Raw genomic sequence first — 26,906 nt, forward strand, 5'->3', positions numbered from 1 at the left:
TAATATAATAATTTTTTTAAAATAGTCAGCAATTGACTGAAACTAAACTAATTAAATTAGTTAAACTAAACTAGTAATGATTATTCATTTTATTCATATTTATTCTATATTTTCTTCATTAGAAGAAGAGTACTTTATTAATCCCACAATGGGGAAATTCAACCTCTGCATTTAACCCATCCTTATTTTACACACAAGTGAACACACCATGCAAGGAGCAGTGGGAGGGGGGGGGTTAGGTGCCTTGCTCAAGGGCACTTCAGTCCTAGACCTGTCAGTACCGGGATTCGAACCAGCGACTCTCCAGTTACAAGCCTGATTCCTAACCTCTAGGCCACGGACTGCCCAATTATTATTTATAGAATGAATATATCGGTTGACAGATATTATAGGCCTATTGGTCCGATATGTGCCATTATGGAAATGTTTATTATGCAATAGATAATGCATAATGGCGTTATTTAGAAATAGTTCAAGCTTCATTTTTTTAATAGTCTGAAACTGAACAGTTATTATGTTTATTTTGCTCTTTTTTTAAAAAAAATCCTATTTATTCTTTATTTTTTCAGTTATTATTTGTAGAATTGGCTGACAATGTAATGCGATTTGTCTGTATAATATTGTTAAATATTATTAAATAAAGTTTTATGTTTGAGAAAGTAGCTCTCTGGCTACATTTGCAGAGTGAAAAATGTGTGCACAAGCCACATAAAAAGGTCTATTTTCATTCCAGCTCAAAAACTATTATATCGGTTATCGATTAATTTTCCCCTCTAAAATCAGTATAGGCATCGGTCTCAAAAATATATCTGTCGGGCTCTACTCTTGACAGCTATTACCAGTAATCCTTCTCATGAGTTGAGGGATAACTCCCCTGTGCTTCCATTGACGTCAAAATATTTTTTATGGAACAGAAAAGTGTTTACCATTGTATTTTTATCTAATATGCAGATTTGCAGCCTTCCTCTCCAGCTGCCTGTCCGGAGCACACACGTGTAGTTTCTGTTTTGTCAGCAGTTGCATGTTTTTTCATCCCCCCTACAGACAAAATCAAATGTGAGCCAGGAAGCAGAAATCCAATCACGAGTGGCCACTTGAGATGCATTGGAGATGCATCTAAATGTCAGGTGTGAACTGCAATGTGTCTCAGCTGGATCGAGACACAATCTGGATATGAGAAATTGGGCCTGAGCAGATTCCCTCTCTCCCTCCGGACCGTACGCTTAATTGCACTCGTGCACGGAGAGAGTTATGAAGCTGTGCTGCTGCTGCTGGAGAACATGCAATGTCCTAAAACACGTTTTAAACACACATCCGGCTGTTGTCAACGTCTACATGATGCGATAAGCAGATATTTTTTTTTTTTTTTTTTTTTTATTAATTTAGACAAAACACAACACAAATCACCAATGAACAAACAGAGAAAAACAAGAACAAAACAAAAAACACAACAACAACAAAATCACAAAACCAACCCAAATAAATAAATAAAACCACAATAATAAACAAGAACCTTAACACATCAAAACTAAAACAAGACACAAACATACATCAAACATAATTACCACATAAAACACACAGTATATCAGTAAACTTGATAACCTAAGAAAAAAAAAAAAAAAAGGGTTAAGTTAAATTAAGCCTTCCCCTTCACTAAATCTTTTCCACCTTTCCAAATACCGTCCAACATCACCATTCCTATTAGCAATATAACCTTCCAAAACAAAATAACGTTTAATAGCAGATATTTTTTTTATGATTCAACTTTTATTGAGTTTTTACATTTTTTTTTACAAGACCACACTAACAACCAATTAACCCATTGAAACCTGGAAAGCGGATACGTCGTTTTGTAGTATTTTTTATAAGCTCTCAAATACTTTTTGAATTTCATTTCTATCTGCTACAGAGGCTGAAAAATCTATTATTTAGTAGAAGAGTTGACACTTTTTGTCCAGAATTTTTCCAGAATTTCCAGAAAATTAGAGGCTTATTTTAAAATCGCCCAGTGGTTTTTCAGGCCTCAATGGGTTAAGAAAAGGAAAAAAAGGAAAAAAGGGGCAAGATTAATATACACAATCTTATGATAATAAAACATAAATAAAAATAAATAAATAAAATAAAAATAAGTACATAAGAAGTCCAAGACAGGTAGAATTAATCCATGCTCAATATGTTAATTCACTGTCTACAAATAGTCTTCCAGTAAACATTTCCCTGTAATGAACCCAGTCCGCCTCCACCTTCATTTCCATGCCAGTCCCCCAAGAACAGCCCATAATGATCAGTGTATGCAGATACATTTTAGCTACCCTGTAAAGCAGCTATTCTCAACCTTGGGGTCCCGACCCCCATTGGGGTCGCGAGATGATTTCTGGGGGTCGCCAAATCATTTTGGAAGTCAGCTCTGTTTTGTTTTTGTTTTTTTAGTCATTTTGTGTCTTTTTTTTGGTCATTTTGTTTCTTTTTAGGTCCATTTTGTGTCTTTTTTTGGTCATTTTCTGTCTTCTTTTGGTCATTTTCTGTCTTTTTTTTTTGATAATTTTGTTGTCAACTTGTGTCTTTTTTGGTCATTTAATGGGGTTTTTTTAGTCATTTTGTGTCTATTTTTGGTCATTTTGTGTCTTTTTAGGTCCATTTTGTGTCTTTTTTTGGTCATTTTGTGTCTTCTTTTGGTCATTTTCTGTCATTTTCTTGATTATTTTGTTGTCAAATTGTGTCTTTTTTGGTCATTTAATAGTTTTTTTAGTCATTGTGTGTCTTTTTTAGTCATTTTGTGTCTTTTTTAGTCATTTTGTGTCTTTTTTGGGTCATTATGTGTCTTTTTTGGACAATTTGTGTCTTTTTGTAGTCATTTTGTGGACAATTTGAGTCCTTTTTTGCTTAATTTTATGTAATTTTTTTGGTCATTTTGGTCATAGAGATGTTTTAGTTGTTGTCTGCTTCATTATTTGTCCAAAATTTGTCGTATCAACTGAGTTTGTATGATCTGAACTGTGCGTGTGAGATTCTGTTCAGTGAGCTGCGGTCCCGGACAACATGCATGTTAAATTGGGGGTCGCGACTCAAAAAGGTTGAGAACTACTGCTGTAAAGAATATAGTCTTAAAAACATTCCCCATTTCTCATTATATTCATCAATATTGTTCTACTATAGGATATCCTTTCAAAAGCAGCTACTTTGCCTAACTCTGTAAGCCAGTCTTGAAACACCGGGCCCTCTGCATCTTTCCACTTTCTCATGATCGCGATAAGCAGATATCAGTGGGTGCATTGATGTGCATTCTGACGAAATTGACACGTGTTGTTGCCGTGGAAGAATCTCAACTCGCTGCTTGTTGCTCACGTTGCAGTTTCTATCCCCCCAGCCCATCTAAACGTGCACTCCTCCCCTGTAACTTTCCTACCGAGACGGCAATTTTCTATGTAAATTCACTTTCCCCGGTCTTCTTCATTTCCATAGCAGCGCCGTCAAAAGAGCTGACTGTCAAAAGTGTGCCGAGTCAGCGCCGACCGTGCCACCTGGGAGGAGAGGAAATAATACGAGGAGTTGATTTTCACTGCATGCACATGTGATTGTATTGATATGCAAAGAGCGTGAGCCAGGCGAAGGATTGCTAATATTCAGATGAAGGATAAAGCTTTTCCCCTTTTTCCTGGAAAGCGTTGCTGCGTCTCTTGTCAAACGTCTGTCAGACTCGGGGAAGGCCTCCAGCAGTGAGCCCAGAGGAGATCGCAAAGTTCTGACCTGTCGTCACAGTTTGATTGACATTATCTCAGTTTGAGTGACATTATCTTGTCGAGACTACACTTTTCTGCCCTGTGGGACAGTGAAAGCACAGCAGCGCAGGTATATTGGTTATCTTGTCGAATTTGTCATGCAGTTCTACACGCTTAATGTCAACTACAACATATTAGATATTGAAATTGTGTAGTGAAACCCATAAATTCCAGCAGATTAAGAGGAATGGGATGTATAACCCCAAGCAGTTCCAGGGCGTTTTTTTGCTCTTTTTACATTTAACTCACTGTGACTTTGTATTTCACTGCAATATGTAAGTCCTGCAGCTCTATGGAATCAGCACAATCATGGCTAGAAGTGGGAACGACTCAAAAATACTTATTCACACAGTATAGCACAGTTCTTATGACGTACATCTGAAAAAAAGAAAAAAAGTTGAATTTCTCTGATAATTTTTTTTTTTTAATTGGAATAAAATGAAATTTATATATATAACACTTTTCCAAGAACCCACAAGTGTGTCATGAATATTGGAACAAAAATTGGGTCTCTACATCCTATATTTATTTAATTATTTGCAATTTTATAACCTCTACTCGCAACCTCTCCTGTCCTCTCCTCTCAGATCTGTGTAAACAGATTCTCACTGAATATTTGTCCCGTGACCGTTCGTCTAAGCAGAATCAATCATGGCGTCACAGTGTCGTTGAGGAGCAGAATTGAATGTTTTTAACAGGATCTAGTTATTCCAAACAGTTTATTTTTGGCATTTTGACATTTATATCACAATTTTAAGCTTAGTTTCGGGTTACTTTTCTCTAATGGAAGTGTTCAGAACTGATGATCTGTTCAAGAACCATCAGAAAGTCCAAACTCTGACGATAATGCCTGTTTTTACAGTTTATTTCTATGATAAACGCTGTATATTTGGTGATTCTTTTTTTTTTAAAAACCATACTTTTCAAACCGGCAGGTATAGAGAGTTCAACATCGATGCAGCCTGTGTGAAATTAAGGTTGACAGTGTAAATAGTGTCTGCATAAGAGATCAAAGTAAGCAGGAGCCTGTAAACGCCTCTGAATATGAATAAGTCTAATTATCCAGTCAGGATCAGTCTGCTGACACTTGCTGTATTACCTCCAGGTTTTATGTTGTGGTAAATCAGGTCGATAGATCGGTAACTGCAGCAAGCTGCCATCCTGTTTTTGTTTTCACACAGAGCTTCATTAAACTTTGTCCAAATCAGCTCACTTGTTACAGTCAGACAGTCATTACTGCACAATAAGCCCTGCTACTGTCAATAAAGACACTGATGTGAAACAGAAGCTCGCTGCTGATTATTTCTGCCTGCTGCAGACTGAAACCCTCCGCCCCAGCACTGCTGTCTGTTCGGCCTGTTCACCTGATTGGAAATCAACAACACTGACGCTCTGCAGTCAGAGGCATGTCTGCTTAGTCTGTCAAGATGATTTGGTTGGAAAGTTTGTACTGGATAATATTATTATCTCTAGTCAGTTTTACTAATGGATCCAGAGCCGGCAGGAGCAACAGATACTGTAGAAACTTGTGTATATCTGTGAGGCTGCAACTAAAGAGTACTATTATGAATCTGGCACTGAAAGAAAAAATAATAATAAAAGAAAAAACATGTTTATTTTTGTCTGACAAACTGTACAAAACAAATAAAATATATCAAATAAAATATTAATTTATTATTATTTAAAAAAGAGCCTTAAACTGCACGTTTTCATATTAAAATAGGCTGAAAACCAATAATATTTGGCTTTAAAAAGCCACTTGATTGTCAAAACAGTTGCAGACCAAGGTTATTATAGTTAACGAAAACGAACGAAATAACTAAAAAACTAGAATTGAAAAAATGTTTTCCTTAACTAAAATAAAAATAAAAACGAGAGTTTTTAAAATAATGATAACTAATTGAAACTGTATTGTGTGGTTACAAAACTCACTAAAACTAACTTAAATAATAATGAAAATGTCCATCATTTTCGTCTTTGTCAACTTTTTTCATACATAATCCAGTGTTTCTATTTCTCCACCGTTGAGTGTGTGTATTCCTGCTTTGTGGGCTTCCGGGAGAAGTGTGAGTGAAATTACCGTAATGACACAATGTTGGCTGTAAAGAGCAACTTCTCACCTTTCAGAAACCATTAGAATTTTCCCGATAGTGCAAACCGTTCAGTTGTTATGGTAAAAGTGTCGCCGTTGCATCACTGTAAACTTTAGATGTTGTGCTTTCACTGTGTGCAAGTGAAAGTATTCAATTCAACCATGACATTACAAATCAATACATATAGGGGCAAGACTGCATAATCCTTTTTGGTTGATATGAAATGTATTTATTTAGCTCCAACTAAATAGCTGCTGGTTAGTGAACATGCAGGAACACATTGGTAAATATGTTTACTGAGACTGGGACGTCTACACTCAAACCAACATTCAAAACACCCGGAACTGTAAGAGTTAATAACCTTATTGGGGCTGAGATGGATAATAAAAGGAAATAAAGGCAAAATTTATTATGACCTCTTTGAATCTCACACCCAACACATAGCCCATTACAAAAATCTAAAACTAATGAAAACTAAACTAATACTAAGCATTTTCAAAAAATAAAAACTAATTAAAACTAGCAAACTCAGTCTAAAAACAAATCAAAACTAACTGAATTTGAAAACAAAAATTCACAAGTAGCTCTTCGAGTACCTTTTCAGAATGGTGAAAAATTTGTATTATTAAAAAAAGAGCCTTAAAACTGCACATTTTCATATTAAAAAGGCTGAAAACAAAGAATATTTATATTATATATAGCCGCTTGATTATCAAAACCGTTGCAGATAAGGTTATTATAGTTAACGAACGAAATAACTAAAGAACTAGAATTGAAAAAACTTTTTCCTTAACTAAAATAAAAATAAAAATGAGTTTTTCAAATAACGATAACTGAAACTGTATTGTATTGTATAAAACTGACTAAAACGAACTAAAATTATAATGAAAAAAATATTATTTTTAATAATAATAATTTTTTTTATGATTTTATAATGTTTTGAGAAAGTAGCTCTTCGAGTCCCTTTTCAGAATGGTGAAAAATGTGTCTATTTTCATTTCAGCTCAGTTACTATATCGGCCACCATATCAGTTATTGATGAATTTTTCCGTCTCTGAAATTAGTATCTGCCTCTAGTTACAGTCAACTTTAAAAGCCTGGTCCGTTTCTCATTGGGGTCCGTCTTGCGGCAGGGACAGGTGAAGAAGTCTGAACAGAGATCCTTCTGTCTGAACGATACAAAGAAAGAACACCTGGCTGCCTTATCTCTCCTCCTTCCTCTAGAGACCAGATACAATCTCCTCATAGGGGAAGAGAGAGGATGCTTTGATTTCAGCTCTCTGCACACCGAACGCCACACTAACCTGCCAGCTGACCTGAGCTGAACTTGTGAATAAGTGCGTGAGCTCGTTCCAGTATAAGCTTCTATTGTTTTATGTTGATTTCAGGTTAAAGCACTTTTCAATCACAGGAACTTTCCCCACAGGAACTAGAAAGCTTTTGAGGAAATTGAGTTTCTATCACAGGAAACCAAGGTCTGAATTGAGTTCTGGCCCCCCAGTAAGTACCTGCTGAGGGTGTTATGCTGTCTTTTTTTAATTGGAATAAAATGGAATTTATATATACAACACTTTTCCAAGAGCCCACAAGTGTGTCATGAATATTGGAACAAAAATTGTCTCTCTACATCCTATATTTATTGAATTATTTGCATATTTATTACCTATACTCGCACCTCTCCTGTCCTCTCCTCTCAGATCTGTGTAAACAGATTTTCAGTGAATATTTGTCCCGTGGACGTTCGTCTAAGCAGATTCAATCATTGCATCACAGTGTCGTTGAGGAGCAGAATTTAATGTTTTTAACAGGATCTAGTTATTCCAAACAGTTTATTTTTGGCATTTTGACATTTATATCACAATTTTAAGCTTAGATGCGGGTTACTTTTTTCTAATGGAAGCGTTCGTAACTGATGATCTGTTCAAGAACCATCAGAAAGTCCTAACTCTGACGATAATGCCTGTTTTTACAGTTTATTTCTATGATAAACAATGTATATTTGGTGATTCTTTAAAAAAAAAAAAAACATACTTTTCAAACCGGCAGGTATAGAGAGTTCAACATGGATGCAGCCTGTGTGAAATTAAGGTTGACAGTGTAAATAGTGTCTGCATAAAAGATCAAAGTAAGCAGGAGCCCGTAAACGCCTCTGAATATGAATAAGTCACAGGAACTAGAAAGCTTTTGAGGAAATTGAGTTTCTATCACAGGAAACCAAGGTCTGAATTGAGTTCTGGCCCCCCAGTAAGTACCTGCTGAGGGTGTTATGCTGTCTGAAAGGGGCGGGGTTTGCAGGATCAATGGTTAATTGGTCAAACAAACACAGAACGGCTGCTTCAGCTTCTGTTCCTCCTCATTCATAAAACGAGGAACTACTTTAGTATCAATCTAGGACCATTTTAGGAAGAGGACAGATCATTAAAAGTAAATTTGGCTTCCCCACTCACTTAAAAAAAGACAGAGGGAGGGAAAAAAAGCGAGAAATGGTGCGAGTGAGCCGAGAGCATGAGCGAGTGAGAGAGAGAGAGAGATGGCACGGCGGTGTTGTTTGGAGAGGAATCCAAAAATTACATCTCTGGTTCCAAAAAAAGCGTTGGAAGTTGTCTAAAATGTAAATGAAACACTTTGATAATTTGCTAATCCTGTGTGACCTATATTCAATTGAAAAACTGTTAAGTTATGTTAAAAATGGTAAATACACACTCTAGATTCCGGAATTTATGCATCATGTTTGTATTCATATTTAACACAGTTTCCGAACTTTTTTTGGAATCAATGTTGTATTTTTTGATTGTTGTTTCACAGCAGTTATGTTCTAAAGCACAAATAAGAAACCGTAAAGCCCTCAGCAGATGATTCACTGTTTTCCTCTACATTTCATTCATAAGATCCAACATGCATCAGCAAATATATGCAGCCTTAGATGTTGTTGCAGTCAAAGAAAATCTAAAACATGCATGCATATTAAACATCAGGCTGCAGAGTGTGGTTACCCTGCAACCACCTGCAGCCCTCTTTCCATCTGATGCTGATTTTTTTTAATACATTGTGGATAAATTTGTCTCAACTTGTGGCTGAATAACCCTTTTAGTTCCTTAAATGTAGTCCTATGATTAAATGACCTGGAACTTTTTGGTGCAAATGCAGCTAAACATCCCTATCACTGTACCACTCAGGGTTCTTTTGTCATCACATTCTTTTTTAAACACACAAGAGATGATTTACTGTGCATTTCATTCATAACCAACATACATAAGCAAATACTATGCAGCCTTAGACGTCGTTGCAGTCAGACTTAAATGCACTTATTTTGTAGATAAAGCATGCATGCATAATAAACTGCAGGCTGCAGTGTGTTTGCCCTGCAACCAGCCCCGGACCAATATTATGTTGCTTTTTCATACATTGGTGGACTAATTTGCCTCATCTTTAGACTGAAGGAACCTTTTTTTAGTACCTTAAATGTAGTCCCATGATTGAAATGACCAGGAACGTTTTGGTGCAAATGCAGCTAAAGATCCCTATCGCTGTACCGCTCAGGGTTCTTTCATCACCACATTCTTTTTTATTCCAACATACAAAGTGATTATGTACATTCACTGAGTGAATATTTAGAAAATAAAACATATTTCTCGCTAGAAATGTGATCAAAATCCATTTTTATGCAGAAACTAAGTCAAAATATTGATTTTTTTCACTAAAAAAACTGTCCGCCATGTTTTTTGTTCTGACCGCTGGGAGCTTAAAAGTCACGTGACTTGGAACAAACCAATAGGAACAAATATCCATGGAATAGCCACGGGGTATGACTGTCATTAACTTGCATTGTAGCGAAATCCGTGTCAGTTTCACGGAAATTTGAGTGATTCCGTGGCTATTCCACGGATTCCTGTGAGACCAGGTTCAAATGCAGCTAAAGATCCCCGTCACTGTACCGCTCAGGGTTCTTTGTCCATCACGTTCTTTGTTAATCGAATAAGGCTGTAAGAGTGTTTGTGTGTCCTTCAGTGTTTGATCACAGCTGACAGGTGACCCCCTGCCGGAATTCACTCAGGAATCGATCTCTCTCCTTTCTCTTCATTTCTTCATCCGGTCTCATTAACATTCTAGCAGCCTCACCTGCAGCTCTCTCTGCTGGCTGAAGGGGAGTCAGAGTTTAATTATTTTGGACAGTAAGAGGCATTCTTCGGAGGCACATCCCCCTTTTAACGCAACAGGAAATATCTGCTGTGGGAGTGATCTTTTTTGCCAGTACTTCCATAGTATTCAGCTGTATGTGACTGTAAAGCCATCAGTTGCCTCAGTAAATGTTGCTCCCTGAGGCATTCTGCCGGGAAATGTTTTCCTACCTGAGAGACATTTGCATGTGACACCTTGCTGGATGGCAGCGATGCTTCCTGCTGACAGAAGAGGCCGTTATAGTGATCAGATGAGATGTTTCATCACTTCACTTTGTTCTGCATTCGCTTCTGTTTTTCTTAAATTTGCATATCATACAACACTGTAAACCACGATTCATATGTAGGCCATTGTTATGTTGGACAGGCTCTCACTATTATTTCACTATACTTTCTGTAATTTTTCTCTCCTCTCCTCTCCTCTCCTCTCCTCTCCCTTCCTCTCCTCTCCTCTCCTCTCTCCTCTCCCCTCTCTCCTTTCCTCTCCTCTCCTCTCCTCTCCTTTCCTCTCCTCTCCTGTTTCCTTTCCTCTCCTCTCCTCTCCTCTCCTCTCCTCTCCTCTCCTCTCCCCTCCCCTCCCCTCCCCTCCCCTCTCCTCTCCTCTCCTCTCCTCTCCTCTCCTTTTCTTTTCTTTTCTTTTCTTTTCTTTTCTTTTCTTTTCTTTTCCTTTCATTTCCTCTCCTGTTTCTTCTCTTCTTTTCCGCCTGTGTCTCTCCTCTCCATCCTCTCTTGTTTCCTTTCCTTTCCTCTCCTCTCCTTCCCAGTTTCTTGTCTCCCCTCGTCTCCTTTCCTTTCCTTTTCTCTCATCATATTTGCTATCCTCTTCTATCGCCCCTACTTCCCCATCCTTTCCCGTCCTTTCCCTTCCCGTCCTTTCCTTTCCTTTTCCTTCCCGTCCTTTCCTTTCCTTTCCTTTCCTTTCCTTTCCTTTCCTTTCCACTCTTCCCCTACTCTCTTTCCTTTCATTCCTTCTCATGTTTCATCTTCCATATTTTTCCTCCTGTGGCTCTCCTTTACTCCTCTCCTCTCCTCTCCTCTCCTCTCCTCTCCTTTTCTTTCATTTCATTTGATTTCCTCTCCTGTTTCTTCTCTTCTTTTCCGCTTGTGTCTCTCCTCTCCTTCCTCTCTTGTTTCCTTTCCTCTCCTCTCCTCTCCTCTCCTTCCCAGTTTCTTGTCTCCCCTCGTCTCCTTTCCTTTCCTTTTCTCTCATCATATTTGCTATCCTCTTCTATCGCCCCTACTTTCCCATAATTTCCTTTCCTTTCCTTTCCTCTCATTTCCTTTCCTTTCCTTTCCTTTCCTTTCCTTTCCTCTCATTTCCTTTCCTCTCATTTCCTTTCCTTTGCTCTCATTTCCTTTCCTTTTCTCTCCTCTCCTTGTTTCCTCTCCTCTCCTCTCCTCTCCTGCTGTGTGCTTTTCTTTAATTATTACTAATATGTCTCCTCCAGTCCGTGTTTATTTTCCTGCCACCCTTCGTCCTATCGTCTCCCTCTCTGAGTTATTAAACCCAGAGAGAGAGAGAGAGAGAGAGAGAGAGAGAGAGAGAGAGAGAGAGAGAGATAGAGAGACTCTGACAGAGAGTGGAGAGGAGGACAAGAGCAACCATTCACACAACAGCCGGCTTCTTAACCGCTGAAAGCTGTCACCTCCTCAGAGTGTGTGAGTGTGTGTTGTTGCCTCAGCCTCTCCAATACAGCTGTCAGGGCAGCAGCCTGAACAGGCCTCAGTCAGCCGACACCGACGCAGCCGTACGCCGCCTCACTCTCCACATTTAGTCTGCACTCATCACTCACTTTTGCCTGCTCGGATTCATTAATTCATGAAGGGAAATGTAACACCTCTGGGCCCTTTTTAATGCTACTCCAAATGGAATAATGAGGAGTTTTGCACTGGAAATAAATAAATATTCTGTTGTGGTTTAGGATCTCGAGCCTTAGTGGCTCTGTAACCAGCAGTGTGTGCATGAATGGGTTAACAGGAAGCTCCTTGGCCATTAAGGTCGATATAAGTAGCTATATAAGTGCAGTTTACTATTTCCAATAACTATAATTAACACTTAACAAATCAAACTCAATCAAATCAAAATGACTTTAAAAATAATAACTAGGGCCGGGACTCGATTACAAAATTAATCTAATTAATTAGAAGCTTTGTAATTAATTAATCGAAATTAATTGCATTTTAATCGCATATAAATATTTGACCTGAGAACAGTAGGAAGTAATTTTTTTCATATGGATTTTTAGTATACCGTTGAATACCACATTAGCGTCCACGCTAATGTTCAAGCTGCTATATGTTTAGCATTGAGGTGATACTTGAGGCTTGTTTTGCTGCGGTGACATGCAAATTCCTTGTTGCATAGCAACATAACCATGCTCTTATCGACGCTTCCATCCGTTGATTTTTTGTAACTAAATGTCCCATCATCCACGGGGCCAACCAAAGGTCTCATCAGCTTCTTCCTTCATGTTCACTGTGGTTTGTTGTTGTCTGAACTCATGAACGCTAGTTGGTGCTCCAGTATAATCGGTCCGCCTGAAACTCATCCAGTGAGAAACGTTCCGCGGTGCAAAAATAAGTGCGATTAAAATGCGTCAATTCTTTAAACGCCTTAATTTTTGTGTAATAAATTAATCTTAATTAACGCGTTAAAGTCCCTAATAATAACTTAAAAGTGTAAAACTTCTGATTTAAGATCTCAGCCTCATCCCCCTGTCCTTTTTATAGTGTTTACTGATGGTGACACAGTGTGCCTTGATGCTCCTTATCGGTGTAGATCAAAGGACCCTGGGATTACCATGAACTTTATACTAGTTTGCATCTTTGCATAGCACTTTTATTGAAGTCCTTGAGTGTCTTTTGCATACTTTTCTTGAAGTATTTGGCCTCATAAACAAGGTTACAATGCCTTAACATAAATGTGCAGTTATTGTCGAATAAGTGTAGTAGTAAACACCCAATACAAAGGGCAGTAGATATGCTATGGCACTGGAAAATGTGGTTTTAAAGGGCATGTTTAAGAGCATGCAGGTGTCTATACACTGTAGAAAATGTCTAGTTGCCTCAACTTAAGAAAAACTAGTCGCACAAATTATTTAGAGTTTTACCTACTCTTCGTCTGGTGTTGTCAACATAAAAAAAATCTGTTCAGTGTACTAATGCATTTGTCCCTTCAATTAATAAGAAGTTTTCCTAACATGAAATACTGTTTTCTCAACAAACACTGTCAAGTTTTAACAACTAATATTAGGTTTCCCCAACAAATTCTATCAAGTTTTAACAACTAAAATTAAGTTTTCCAAGCAAAAATTATCAACATTGCATGTAAAAAAAAATGAGAGAACTGTCCGCCATGTTTTTTGTTCTGACCGCCGGGACCTTGAAAGTCACGTGACTTGGAACAAACCAATAGGAAAAAAATATCCATGGAATAGCCACGGGATATGATTCATTAACTTGCATTGTAGCGAAATCCGTGTCAGTTTCAAGGAAATTTGAGTGATTCCGTGGCTATTCCACGGATTTTGAGTTAAGTGAATCTGTGGCTATTTCATTGATCCCTGTGAGACCATGTTCCACAAATCAGAGCGTTATTATTTAGCTCCCTTTACTAAAAGCTGGCATGACATGGCTCATACTAGTTGATGTCTAGTCTGGTTTCATATGATACAATTCTTGTTACTCTAGTTTTTAATGGAGCTACAGCCTGATGTTGAGCCAAGATTGCCTGTGGTCCTGCAGGTCTGTTGGGTTTAACAAAATTATTGATCAAACAGAAGAGAAAATGAAGAGAAAAACAGCAAAAAGTTGGCCATGCGTAAAAAAACACAACTGACATAAATTCCCATTCTGTGTGTGTGTGTGCACCACTTCAGGAAATAGCAGATAGATAACTTATGAGACAAGACAGGAACTGAGAGAAATGGAGAATGAGATGGAGAGGCAAGAAGAGTTTTATAGACGGATGAATAAAAGAGAATCTGAGGAGGAGGAGGAAGGAAGGAGGTCTCCTGCAGTGAGCGGGATGTCAGTGAAATGAGGAGGAACGATGAGGGAGGAGTTGATGAAGGGCAGATGGGGAGGAGGAGGGAGAGGAGGGCAGTGTGTCAGGGTCCAGGAGGAGGGGAAGGCAGGCGGAGGTGTCGGGCTTCGTGGCTCGCTCCGTCCCCGCAGACGCTGCTGTATTCTGGGCCACATGTCCCACAAGGCCTGCTGGGTGATTCATCTTAGTTAGGGAGCTGTCCAGGAGACTCTCTGCAGGCTGCAACACACAACACACACACAGAACACACACACATGCTGGCAACATTTCTGGTTAGCGAAGTGGACCTAGGAACTTGATTGGCTGCACACACACACACACACACACACACACACACACACACACACACACACACACACACACACGTACTCTTACATACTTAAAATGTTAAAATCCTTGTAGGGACCTTCCACTTCCATCTCCTCAATCGAAACTCAGCCTAAACAATATTCTATACCCGACTTTAACCCTAATGTAAGACTTAATTCCTGTAATTTATCTTGGTGAGGGCCTCCACCTGTCGCCTGTGCTCAGCAGCATTATTAAGTAAAGCAGGGGAGGGCGGGGTTACGCCTGCAGGTTATTCTTCACTTAGACATTAATGCTTCAAAGGAAGCAGAAATGAACCTGTCAAACTAAACCGTGGAGCTTTAGGGAGTTTACAGGAGATGCACGTGTTGAGAATCACCTCCAACAAACAGCCCAACCTTAAATATAAAAGTCATATCATTCATAACTTTGTAGTCTTTTTTTTTTTTCCTCTTTTCTTTGTACTTTTTTGTGTCAACATAAATTGTTATTATGGCAGTTTCTTTTATTGAAACATTTTGGCACAGATTTTTACATTTTTAGTGTCCCTCACCCATACAGAGAACACATTACTCATTAATAAAATTAATGAATAAAATATAATATAAATAAAATATAAAAATAAATAAAATATAATATATAAATATATAAATATAATATATAAATATAAAAAATATTTATATATATATATATATATATATATATATATATATATAATTTAAATAAAAATAATACAATGTTAAATATAGTCAAATAAATGCAACATTATTATTATTATTATTATTATTAATAATAATAATAATATTAATATTAATAATGGTAATATTATTATTATTATTATTATTATTATTATTATTAATAATAATGTTATTCATATTATTAAGTTTTGTTTTTTTAAATAAATTAAAAATTGAGGAAAAAAGTAACTAGGCTTTGATATTTTATTATAATTTTTTATTCCTACTACTATGGTTTTATATTACATTTCTTTTACAGTCCATATGACGTGCCAAAATAATGTAATTCTGCAACAAACAAATATTTTTATTATTGATTAATCTCACATAGTTCTCAATTAAACAATTAATGGTTTGGTCTAAAGGCAGTTGTTGAATCATTTTCTGTCCATCAAGTTATGCCATAATCACTGAATCAGCTGTAAAACAGCCGATGCATTCCCATACCCATATTAGCATACTATTTATAACATCAGAATAAGATTTAGTACTTCCAATACATATTTGTGTCAAATACAGTTTGCACAAAAGTACCAGGTTGTCCTCCTGCACGCATTTCTGACGATTCTGACCCACAATCCTCTGTGCAGCATACTGAATATGAGCAAGAGGTTGAAGGTGCAATGTTTTCAAGTGTTTCCCCATTGTGTGCATGCTGCCTGTAACATTATGTATTTTTGTAAGGGCAGCTGTACAATGTACTAAAAGAAGTAGTGCGATAAATAGTCTCTCAGTGCCACTGTGCTCATTCTTGACCCCTCAATTCTATCTGTAGCTCCTGACAAAGCCAGCGAGCTGAGGCCTCGGGTTAAATAACTACTAAATACTTACTCTTCAGTAAGTGTAAGTAAAGCTGTTCAGATTTATGAACTTCTACATTTCCGTGTCAGCTGCACAAACTCCATCTAGCACCGTATGATACGGTCGAAAACTCCAGAACAAGCGAGTGAGAGCAGCTTGAGTTAGAAATTGTTATGCTTGGGTTTTTATTTATTTTATTTTCATTTATCTAGATAATTGGGAGGCACTGGGGATTTGTTTACAACCTGTCTTATTATTTGTCCGCTTGCATTGTTTCTTTTATTGATGTTGCTGCTTCTCCACATCCCAGTAATTAAGCTGGTGAGAAGTCTTTTAATAAAGTTGCCCAAAAATAAGAGCAAACTTCCAGAAAGGTGGGGAAAAACGATACAGCGTAGTTTTGCGATACTTTGCGCGGCAGTATTATATCGATTCATGGCCGCTAAGTATCAATATTAACCGTTTATTGAGCGTTATTATTTTCCTGTTTTTTCCTCAAAAGCAGTCACCCTTTTAGGAATACACTGGAGATAATGGTATCGTAAGAAACTAGAAGAACTAAAAAATCTATAGGCATCATGTGACGTATATCGTCAGTGGCGGTTCTACACAGGGGCCTACAGGGGCCACTGCCCCTGTGAAGAAGCCCTTGGCCCCTGCTGGGGCCCCTTTGTCAAATTAATGATAAAATGATCCATTTATAACAATGAATGACGGAACAATTCTTTCCTATTTTTTGTTCAAACAATATCTCATTGCACACAAAAGGAACCCAGAACATTATATATGTTTATATCTATATATATAATTAAATTAAAATACAGTGAAAGGGTCAAAGTTATGAGACCAAACCGGCAAATTTCCATTTTTATATCTATATAACGTCTTTTATAACTTTATTGACACGTTGCCGTGGATACGCATTGCTCCGCTTCTCTCCTGATGACGGCTCGTCTTGTTAGTGACCTGTCAATCAAAGGTAGCCACGCCCCAAATCATACGATTCTTTATCTTCTATTTTCTTCTAATTGGGGCCATTATTAGAACTATTAACGTCAAATTGTCTTGAAGAAGATTTTTTACGAGAGATTGAGACCATAGTGTTGTCCTGAAAAAAAATTCTGAGGTAATTAATCAAGCGAGAAGTTTTCTCATTTTGCATTGAAATGAATGGACAGATTTTTTTGCAGGCACACTCAGCGCCCCCTGCTGGAATTTTTGGTAGAATGCAGCTTAAGGCACTTCCTGGTTTGCCTCCCTGCTCAGACCCGGAGGTTGCCGCCTGATCGCAAATTCTCACCATATCGCAAAATGCTTAAAATCTCAAAAATATTGCATCGTTTCTCAAATATCTGTATAAAATCATATCGTGGGGCTTCTGCTGATTCACACTTCTTCTATCTTGTCCGATTTACATTCCAGATATTGTTCTCTTTTAACAAACATGGCTGGAGCGTCACTGACGTCACTTGTATTTTCTGTTTTCTGAAATTTGAATCCACTGTTGCAAAAAGACAAAAGATGTCAGTGACAACACTTGTATAGTGTTTTCTGCCTCACTGGCAGTTGGCCTCATCCCTTTGTAGACAGTGGTGAGAACCAATCCATACCCTGCAGAAACACATCAGTCATGTTTATGTAACAGCTGTTATTGACTTATCGGATGTTCACACTTACTTATACTTCATTTAGTCATTCACTACAGTAAATCTCCCACTTTGGCCCCCAGAGAACTCATCTGGACTCCACACAATCACAATCTCACAACTAGGGTTGTCACGATACTAACATTTTCAACTCTATACCGATACTCAGGAAAATATTCGATACTCGATACCATTTTCGATACCACAAGGACAAAAACAAAGACCCCAAAATTTAACAGGAATATTTTTATAAGTTTCAAATATTTTTATTGTTAAGCAGACAGTATATCAAAAATACATCCATCTCTGGTTTGTCCAATGCTTCATAATTTCATTATAAGTAACAAAGGTGTCCTACAAATAAGCAATAAATGAAAAACAATAAATGGGAGAAAAATATAAAAAGTATACAAAAATATGTAAACCAATACACAGGAATATTTTTATAAAACAAGAAAATGCAACATGTAAAAATTAACAGAACAGAATATTTTCTCTTAGGTTATTAGGTTTACTGATATACTGTATGTTTTATGTGGTAATTATGTTTGATGTTTGTGTCTAAGTTATTTTTTATTAGTGTTTTATTTATTTAGGTTGGTTTTGTGATTTTGTTGTTGTTGTTCTTTTTCTTTCTTTTTTTTTCTTTTTTACTGTGTTTGTCCATTGGTGGCTTATCTTGTGTTTTGTTTAAATTAATAAAAAAATAAAAACAGTTGTGCAAAAAGAAACTACAACTATGATAACAAGCTTCAGATACTCGATACTTTTGAAAATGAGTATTGTATCCGGATACAACGTTTTAGTATCAATACTTTTTTGAGTATCGATACTTTTGACAACCCTACTCACAACTCTTTTATTCATCATGTCTAGAAACAGACTAAAATCTGCTGTTTTTTATTGGGTCTGTTGGTGCTTGAATTTCTATTCCTGCTGTCTCTAATTTTCTTTGTTCTGGAAATATCGAACCAAACCTTCTATTGCTAAATCTAGAGTTACCCCTAAACCAAAATAGAAGCCTGAAAATGCCTCGCAGAGAGGCAGAAATGTCTGTCAGTGTATTTAAGTACACTAATTACACAGAAGGAAACATGGGTTTACCAGACGAGCTCCCCGGAGGCTACATGCATGTAACTGCATCTTCAATAGCCTCATTCTTTCACTGTCTTCCTGCCCCTCTTCTTGTTCTCTCCCTATCTTTTACTCTCGTTCTGTGGATTAAGTGACTTTGTGGAGGGCGAACGTAATGGTCAGAAATTCCAGAGGAGAGGAAGTAGAGCAAATGTTCTTTCTGTCTCCTTTCTCTTTTCATTTTATCATCTCTGGAGCTTTAACTCGTCTTTTTGTCTTTGAGACGTTTCTCTGACCTGAATCCTCAACTTTAGTTTGGTTGATTTCCTGAATGAAGAACTACCTGTGTACTGTCACAAATCTGGCTCCTTATATTATATAGTTATTGATATTATTTACCTCCACCAAGTAGATAAAGTCTGTACTCACTGTCCTCAACTTATTCCAACATGCCTCTACATTTCAAAGATCCAAGTGCATCATATAAGGAGTTGGCCCAAAACTTGAATTTTGAGGTGTCCATATACAGTCATGGAAAAAGTGATTAGACCACCCTTGTTTTCTCTAATTTCTTGTCCATTTTAATGTCTGGTACAACTAAAGGTACATTTGTTTGGACAAATATAACGAGAACAACAAAAATAGCTTATAAGAGTTTAATTTTAGAGCTGATATCTAGATATTTTCCATGGTTTTCTTGATGATGATCTTAGTTATCAAGTAAACTCTCTTAAACTCAGGACTTAGGAGCTTGTTACAACATTATCAGCATTAAAATCCCCTGATTTATGGAAAAGTGAAAGATGTTTTTACCTGATCATTAATCCTTAGCAGCAACAGGTGTCAGACTCTAAAATAGGGTTGTCACGATACTAAAATTTTCAACTCGATACCGATACTCAGGAAAATATTCGATACTCGATGCCATTTTCGATACCACAAGGATAAAAACAAAGACCTCAAAATTTAACAGAAATATTTTTATTAACAAGAGAAATGCAACATGGAAAAATGAACAGAACCACAGATTAAATATTTATAATAAAAAACAGTTGTGCAAAAAGAAACTGCAACTATGATAACAAGCTTCAGGTCTGAGGTAGTGCAAAAAATTTATAAATACAATAAACAATAACAATTAGAACAATATTTTGTATGCTGTGCACAATATTAAGCAAGCTTGATAAGTCAACTTTTCTCTGCTTCATTCTGGGAGAAGAGAGAAAATAACACTTTTCATCGATACTTTTGAAAATGAGTATCGTATCCGGATACAATGTTTTAGTGTCGATACTTTTTCGAGTATCGATACTTTTGACAACCCTATTAGCAGCAACAGGTGTCGGACCCTAAAAGCATGTAGACAAAACCACCTCAGTATTCAGTGAAACCCACAGAACATTAAAAGATCATAAGCAGTGATGTGATGATTAATTTCCTCATTATTCATCAGGTAAGACAGCGCAGAAGTCTCCCTGCTCCCACTTGTCTTTATCTCTTCACATATTATGAAACTTCTTCCACTATCATGATCACAACATGACAGGTCCTCAGAGGTACGCGACTTATTAAAATAACATTAATGCAGCTTTTTTTCCTCTCTGTGTGCAGTCAAAACATTCAGCCGGTGGCTCCAAAACAGTGATAATAACTCCTTAACTTATGTTAACACACACAAACAAAAACACAACGCCGAGGTCGGTTATTTTCCTGATGGATATTTTGTTGTAGCTGCTCAGGTGTGAAATGTGATTATTAACATCTGTTTTTACTAATGACATCAGCCACGAGCTGTGTGTGTGTGTGTGTGTGTGTGTGTGTGTGTGTGTGTGTGTGTGTGTGTGTGTGTGTGTGTGTGTGTGTGTGTGTGTGTGTGTGTGTGTGTGTGTGTGTGTGTGTGTGTGTGTGTGTGTGTGTGTGTGTGTGTGTGTGTGTGTGTGTGTGTGTGTGTGTGTGTGTGTGTGTGTGTGTGTGTGTGTGTGTGTGTGTGTGTGTGTGTGTGTAATTCAGTTTCTTATTAAAGCTTGTTGGCAGTTTGCTTGATGGCCTTGGACACAGGTTTAATGTGTTTAATTTATTCTTCTGTGTGTCCCTGGGAGTGTTTTTATTTTTCCCCTCAGTGTGCTCCTGGCATTATTAAAGACATTAATCACCAGCATCTGACGCCTTGTTACGACACAATGCTGCTTCTACACTGAAGACACACACACACACACACACACACACACTAACACACACACATACATACATACATACATACACACATACTAACACACACACAACAAACAAACATTCATCATACACACACACACACAAACAAACAAAAAAATGCACATCACACACATCACACACACACACACACACACACATAAATCGCACACTTCATACATCACACACACACACACACACACACACACACATCACACACAGACACTAACACACATAAACAAACAAACACACCTTAGACACACACACACATCACACACACATTACACACATACACACACATCACACACACATTACACACACACACACACACATTACACAAACACATTACACACACACACAAATTAGACATCACACACACACACACACAAACATCTTACACACACACACACAAATTAGACATCACACACACACACACACACACATCTTACACACACACACACAAATTAGACATCACACACACACATCACACACACACACACACAAATTAGACATCACACACACAAACACACACACACACACACACACACACACACACATTAGACATCACACACACACACACACACAAATTAGACATCACAAACACACACACACACAAATTAGACATCACACACATAACATCACACACACACATCACACACACACACACACACACACACACACACACACACACACACACAGTGGGGTAATTTAGTGTCAACAGTGTCACCATGAGTTTTGGTTTCAAAATAGAATATATCTTCTAAGTTCTTTTTTAAAATGCAATATAAATATTCCCGAACATGAACATATTAGAACCAGAGTGAGAGTGTGTGTGAGAGCGAATGTATCAATGTTTTCATCTTTTAAATTTTTATCACTCATCAGATTAAGGTCAACACAACAATCCATAACCTCCAAGGTGATATTTTTCAGAGAGAAGTGTTTGAATTTCAATTCTGCCTGTTTTCGGATTCCTTCAATACTGACCATGTTTGTTTACGGCCTTGAGCAGGTCACAGATACTATAAAATCTCATAGTTAAGAATGCTGCTGATTATTTTAGTTAAGAGCATTTTTTACTGCAATTACACATTTCTTGTGTTTGTTTTAGAGCTTAAACTGATCTTTGTCCTTCATGCAAAACCTCTAAATTCCTCAGAGGCATGAAATGTGTGCAAGAAATACTTATTCTTGATTGTGTTTTTCTTCAACCTGCATCACTGAGTTACTAACTTTATCTGCTTGTTTCTTCTGGCAAGTAAAGCATAAAGTTGTTGATTTTTTTCACCTAGCTAGTAGGGCTGGGCGATATGGACCAAAAGTCATATCCCGATATATTTAGGCTGAATATTGATATACGATATATATATACCGATATTTTTATCACAAAGTGAGAGCAAATGTTCAGTCAAAGTAAAAGCCAACTTCCAACTTCTCCACTGTTGTTATTGGCAGTAGTTCTCAACCTTTGCGACCCCCAAATTAACATGCATGTTGTCCACGACCCCCCCTCACTGAACAGAATCTCGCACGCACAGTTCAGATCAAACAAACTCAGTTGATACGACAAATTTTGGACAAATAATGAAGCAGACAACAACTAAAACATCTCTATGACCAAAATGACCAAAAAAGTCCATAAAATTAAGCAAGAAAGGACTCAAATTGACCACAAAATGACCAAAAATGACTACAAAAAGACACAAATGACCAAAAAAAGGAAACAAAATGACCAAAAAAGGCACAAATTGACCACAAAATTACCAAAAAAGACACAATTACCAAAAAAGGACACAAAATGACCAAAAAAAGACACAAAATTACAAAAAAAGACACAAAATTACCAAAGAAGACACAAAATGGCCAAAAAAAAGACACAAAATGGCCCTAAAAAGAAACAAAATGACCAAAAAAAGCACAAAATTACAAAAAAAGACATAAAATGACCAAAAAAGGAAACAAAATGACAAAAAAAGACACAAATTGACCACAAAATGATCAAAAAAAGACACAAAATGACCACAAAAGACACAAAATGACCAAAAAAAGACACAAAATTACCAAAGAAGACACAAAATGGCCAAAAAAAAGACACAAAATGTCCCTAAAAAGAAACAAAATTACCAAAAAAGGCACAAAATTACTAAAAAAAAAAGATATAAAATGACCAAAAAAGGAAACAAAATGATCAAAAAAGACACAAATTGACCACAAAATTATCAAAAAAAGACACAAAATGACCAAAACAGACACAAAATGACCAAAAAAAGATGCAAAAAAAACCCTTAGCGTGGCACCCTTTGGGCTCAGTTACTATTAAGATGCTTTCAGATGATGTAAAACACAGTTTAAAAATCTGAGGCGGCACAAAGCGCCGCACAAAAGACTTGCGAATCCAGAATATAAATGCAGGAACCCAAGCAAATCTTCTCAACACCGCCTCTCTTGATTTTATGCATTTGCAAATCAAACACAGCTCTGATCTGACACAGCTGACTTCATACAAATCTGATCAGGTTTTGCAGAAGCCAGCTCCTTATTTAAGTGCAACTGCTGCGCACAAAAAGCTGCTGTGATAACGACAATGCAGTCACAAAAGCACCAAATGGGCTTCTAACGCGAGGTCAACGGCACTACTATGCTCTGTATTTGATCTCCTATGTATAGAAGCCTCTCTTTTGTCGTCAGCCATCCATTATTCTTTCCTTCGGTGTAGTGTAACCTGTTTCATACACACACTGAGGTGGTACAGTAGCATATGTCAGCAGGCTGGCAGCTCTGTTCCCAGAGGATCTCCCACTCACTCAGCGGGGTGTGAGAGACGAGGGCAGAGAGGGGAGAAAAAAAGATTTGTGAAGAAGAAAAAGCTCGAGAGGCTACTTGTCAAAACAATATGGCACCTCGACAGCTTTTCCCTCAAAAGTCAGAGGCAGGAGGTTACTGTGAGCCGGGCGAGGAGCAGGAGGAGCAGGAGGGTCATATTTATGATGCCACGGGAGGTTTTCTACCGATTTTGGTTACATATATAACCTCCTCTGTACACAGGATACTGTACATTTGAGAATTTACATTAAAGCAAACAAAAATATAGAATGTCTTATGATTAAGATTTCATTTATTAGTCCCACAATGGGGACATTTCAAGTATTACAGCAGTGAAGTGAATAGAACAATAAAACAATAAATACCAAACAGCAGTAGAAACTAGAAATATAAGAGGTATTAGCAAATAAACAAGTAAAAATGTAAAGTATTAACAATTTACAGTATAAACAAGTAGAAATATAAAACCTATTAACAATTTAAAACAAAAATAAAATTATATATATATATGTACTATACTATAAAATAGGGTTGTCACGATACTAAAATTTTCAACTCGATACCGATACTCAGGAAAATATTCGATACTCGATACCATTTTCAATACCACCAGGATAAAAACAAAGACCCCAAAATTTAACAGAAATATTTTTACTAACAAGAAAAATGCAACATGTAAAAATTAACAGAACCACAGGTTAAATATTTATAATAAAAACAGTTGTGCAAAAAGAAACTGCAACTATGATAACAAGCTTCAGGTCTGGGGTAGTGTAATAAATAAATAAATACAATAAACAATAACAATTAGAACAATGTTTGGAGGTTGTATGGTTTAGCTGCTTAATAAGTTGTTGGATCGATACTTTTGAAAATTAGTATTGTATTCGGATACAACATTTTAGTAGCGATATTTTTTTGAGTATCGATGCTTTTGACAACCCTTCTATAAAAATACTAAATGTTTGTATTTACTTTCCAACTTAAATGGCTGTGTTGAAGGTCATGTTTTTTCTATTTTATGACAGTTTAGTGGGTTTTTCTTCCAAAATATTTCAGGTTTTAAGGGGTTTTTTGCCTCCAACTCTTCATCAAGAGGTCATGCGTATGTTGAGTGAAGTAGTTGATAGAAAAACTAAAACAGACATAACGTCACTCTGGGTCTCAGCAGCAGCAGCAGCAGCAGTTGGAGTCAGGCTGCTGAAGCCTTGGCAACAGTGTCAAACAGTCCACCCCGTCTTGGGCCAAATCCCATTCTATCTTAACTGCTTGACTAAACTTGTGCCAGGAGCCAAATATGAAAGTACTTCACTTTTACAGCCAACAAAATCAGACACCTAAGAGACCCCATAACCCCTCGGCTAAAACCGCTACAAAGCTGTCCAGTCAGATATGCTAACACAAAAGCTTGGACCAGGAAATTAAATTCAGGAGCACTTGAAGCTGATGGTTATTCAAGGGGAAAATATGGTTTTGCATCGCAGCAGAAGAAACGTAATTGTAACATCTCGGAGTGAAACCAGTAACATTATAAACAAGTTTGGAAAAGATAAAAAGTCAGACTTTGTGATTCCTGGATAAGTCCTTATCAGGCGTCACTTTTGTTTTAAATAGTGCTATTAAATAGTGTCATAAAAATACAAAAAACTCATGAGTTTACTTTAAATGATAGTAAAGAAATCAAAAAAGTAAGACATCAAATGGAAATGAGTCCAGTTTCTCCGGGTGGAAGGCTGACTTGTCTAAAGTAAAGTTGAGTTTTGTGACCTCTAATTTCCTAATTGAATACATTTTCCTCATGGAAAAGCAAAAATAGAAAGCAGTGATAGTATCTCCCACTCTAAAGAGCTTTCTTTAGCCCCTCAGTTATGAATAATTCATGGATATTGAAGCATAACCTAAATGTATAAATGGGAAACACGGCTGGATGTTTTGCATTTGCATAGTCGAATCATTCTGCCCATTTAGTTTCCACAACTGTAATTAGTTCTGTTCAATCACATGTGGGCTGATTCTTCCTGATTTGTTTATTTTCATTGGGTAAATCGTCCAAAAATCAATTGTATTGCAGCATAAAATTGGTGTTAAATATAGTGTATGAGCCAGAAATGTCTCTTCTTCTTCAGCTCCACACTGAAAACATATCATTACAGTACTTTTTTTGAGTCTCATTATTATTAATTTTACTGGAAGGTTTTTTTAAAGTTCATTTTTAAATAGTTAGGGAGGCAATTAGCTACAGGTGTTAACTTTAAACTTTGTTGTGGGTTTTTTTTTTTGGAGCCTTTCATATCACTAAGAAGAGAGAATTTATTCTTAAAGTCAATTATGCTTTTTTTAAAGAATGTCACAATTCAGTGAGCTTTCTCTTACTTGTCTAGATGTCCTTGTTGTTGCCCTGAATGAAAGACCTGGCCTTAAAAACTGGAGTTGGTCCCCTGGTGCTGTGGTTTGGCTGCTGCTGCTCCTTTTAGATCATTTAAAAACATTTTTCAAAGACTAGTACACCTGTTAAACTAAAGGTTGCCAAGTAAATTGATAAAGTTATTAAAAGTCCCTTTTGAGAAGAATTTGCTTTGTGTTTGTCACTTTCATTAGTTCCACAACAACAAATGTTAAAAACTCATGCAGGACTATAATTATAGCTGCAGATGATAACAATTTAAGACTGTAATAAGTAAATGAAATAAGCAGCAATTATTTTTGATAATTGATAATTTATTTATTTTTCTTCGAGGAAAAATTCAGAATGTTTGCTGGTTTTACTTATTCACACAGAATTAATTCCCCTATTTATATCCTATTTTTATTTTCTATGTATTTATTCATTTTTTAATAATTTAAAATAATTCTGTGTATTTATTTATATGTTTTTAATGTATTTATTCATTTTTTAAATCATTTAAAATATTTTATTAATTTATTTATATGTATTTTTGTATGTATTTATTCATTTTTTAATTATTAAAAAAAACATTTTATTTATGTATATGCATTTTTCTGTTTTTTGTTCATGTATTTATTTATTTTTCAAGAATCTAAAATAATTTATTTTTTCTTATTTATTACTTTTCCTTTCACTCTCCCCATTTATATTCCTAAATCTGTATCTAACCATTTTTCATCAATTTCCATTCAGATTTTGTTCTTTATACATTGTTAAAAACCATTATGTTTGATTATATTCTGTTAAATTATACAATTCAAACAAAT

General features: G+C 36.6%; 1 protein-coding gene across 1 annotated transcript in view; it reads left to right on the forward strand.

Annotated features, from left to right (window-relative positions):
- Positions 1-26,906, forward strand: part of man1a1 (mannosidase, alpha, class 1A, member 1) — a 240,702-nt gene that overhangs the window by 149,793 nt on the left and 64,003 nt on the right. The window lies entirely within an intron of this gene.

Source organism: Centropristis striata, chromosome 18, assembly GCF_030273125.1.
Source record: "Centropristis striata isolate RG_2023a ecotype Rhode Island chromosome 18, C.striata_1.0, whole genome shotgun sequence".
Classification (NCBI taxonomy): Eukaryota; Metazoa; Chordata; class Actinopteri; order Perciformes; family Serranidae; genus Centropristis; species Centropristis striata.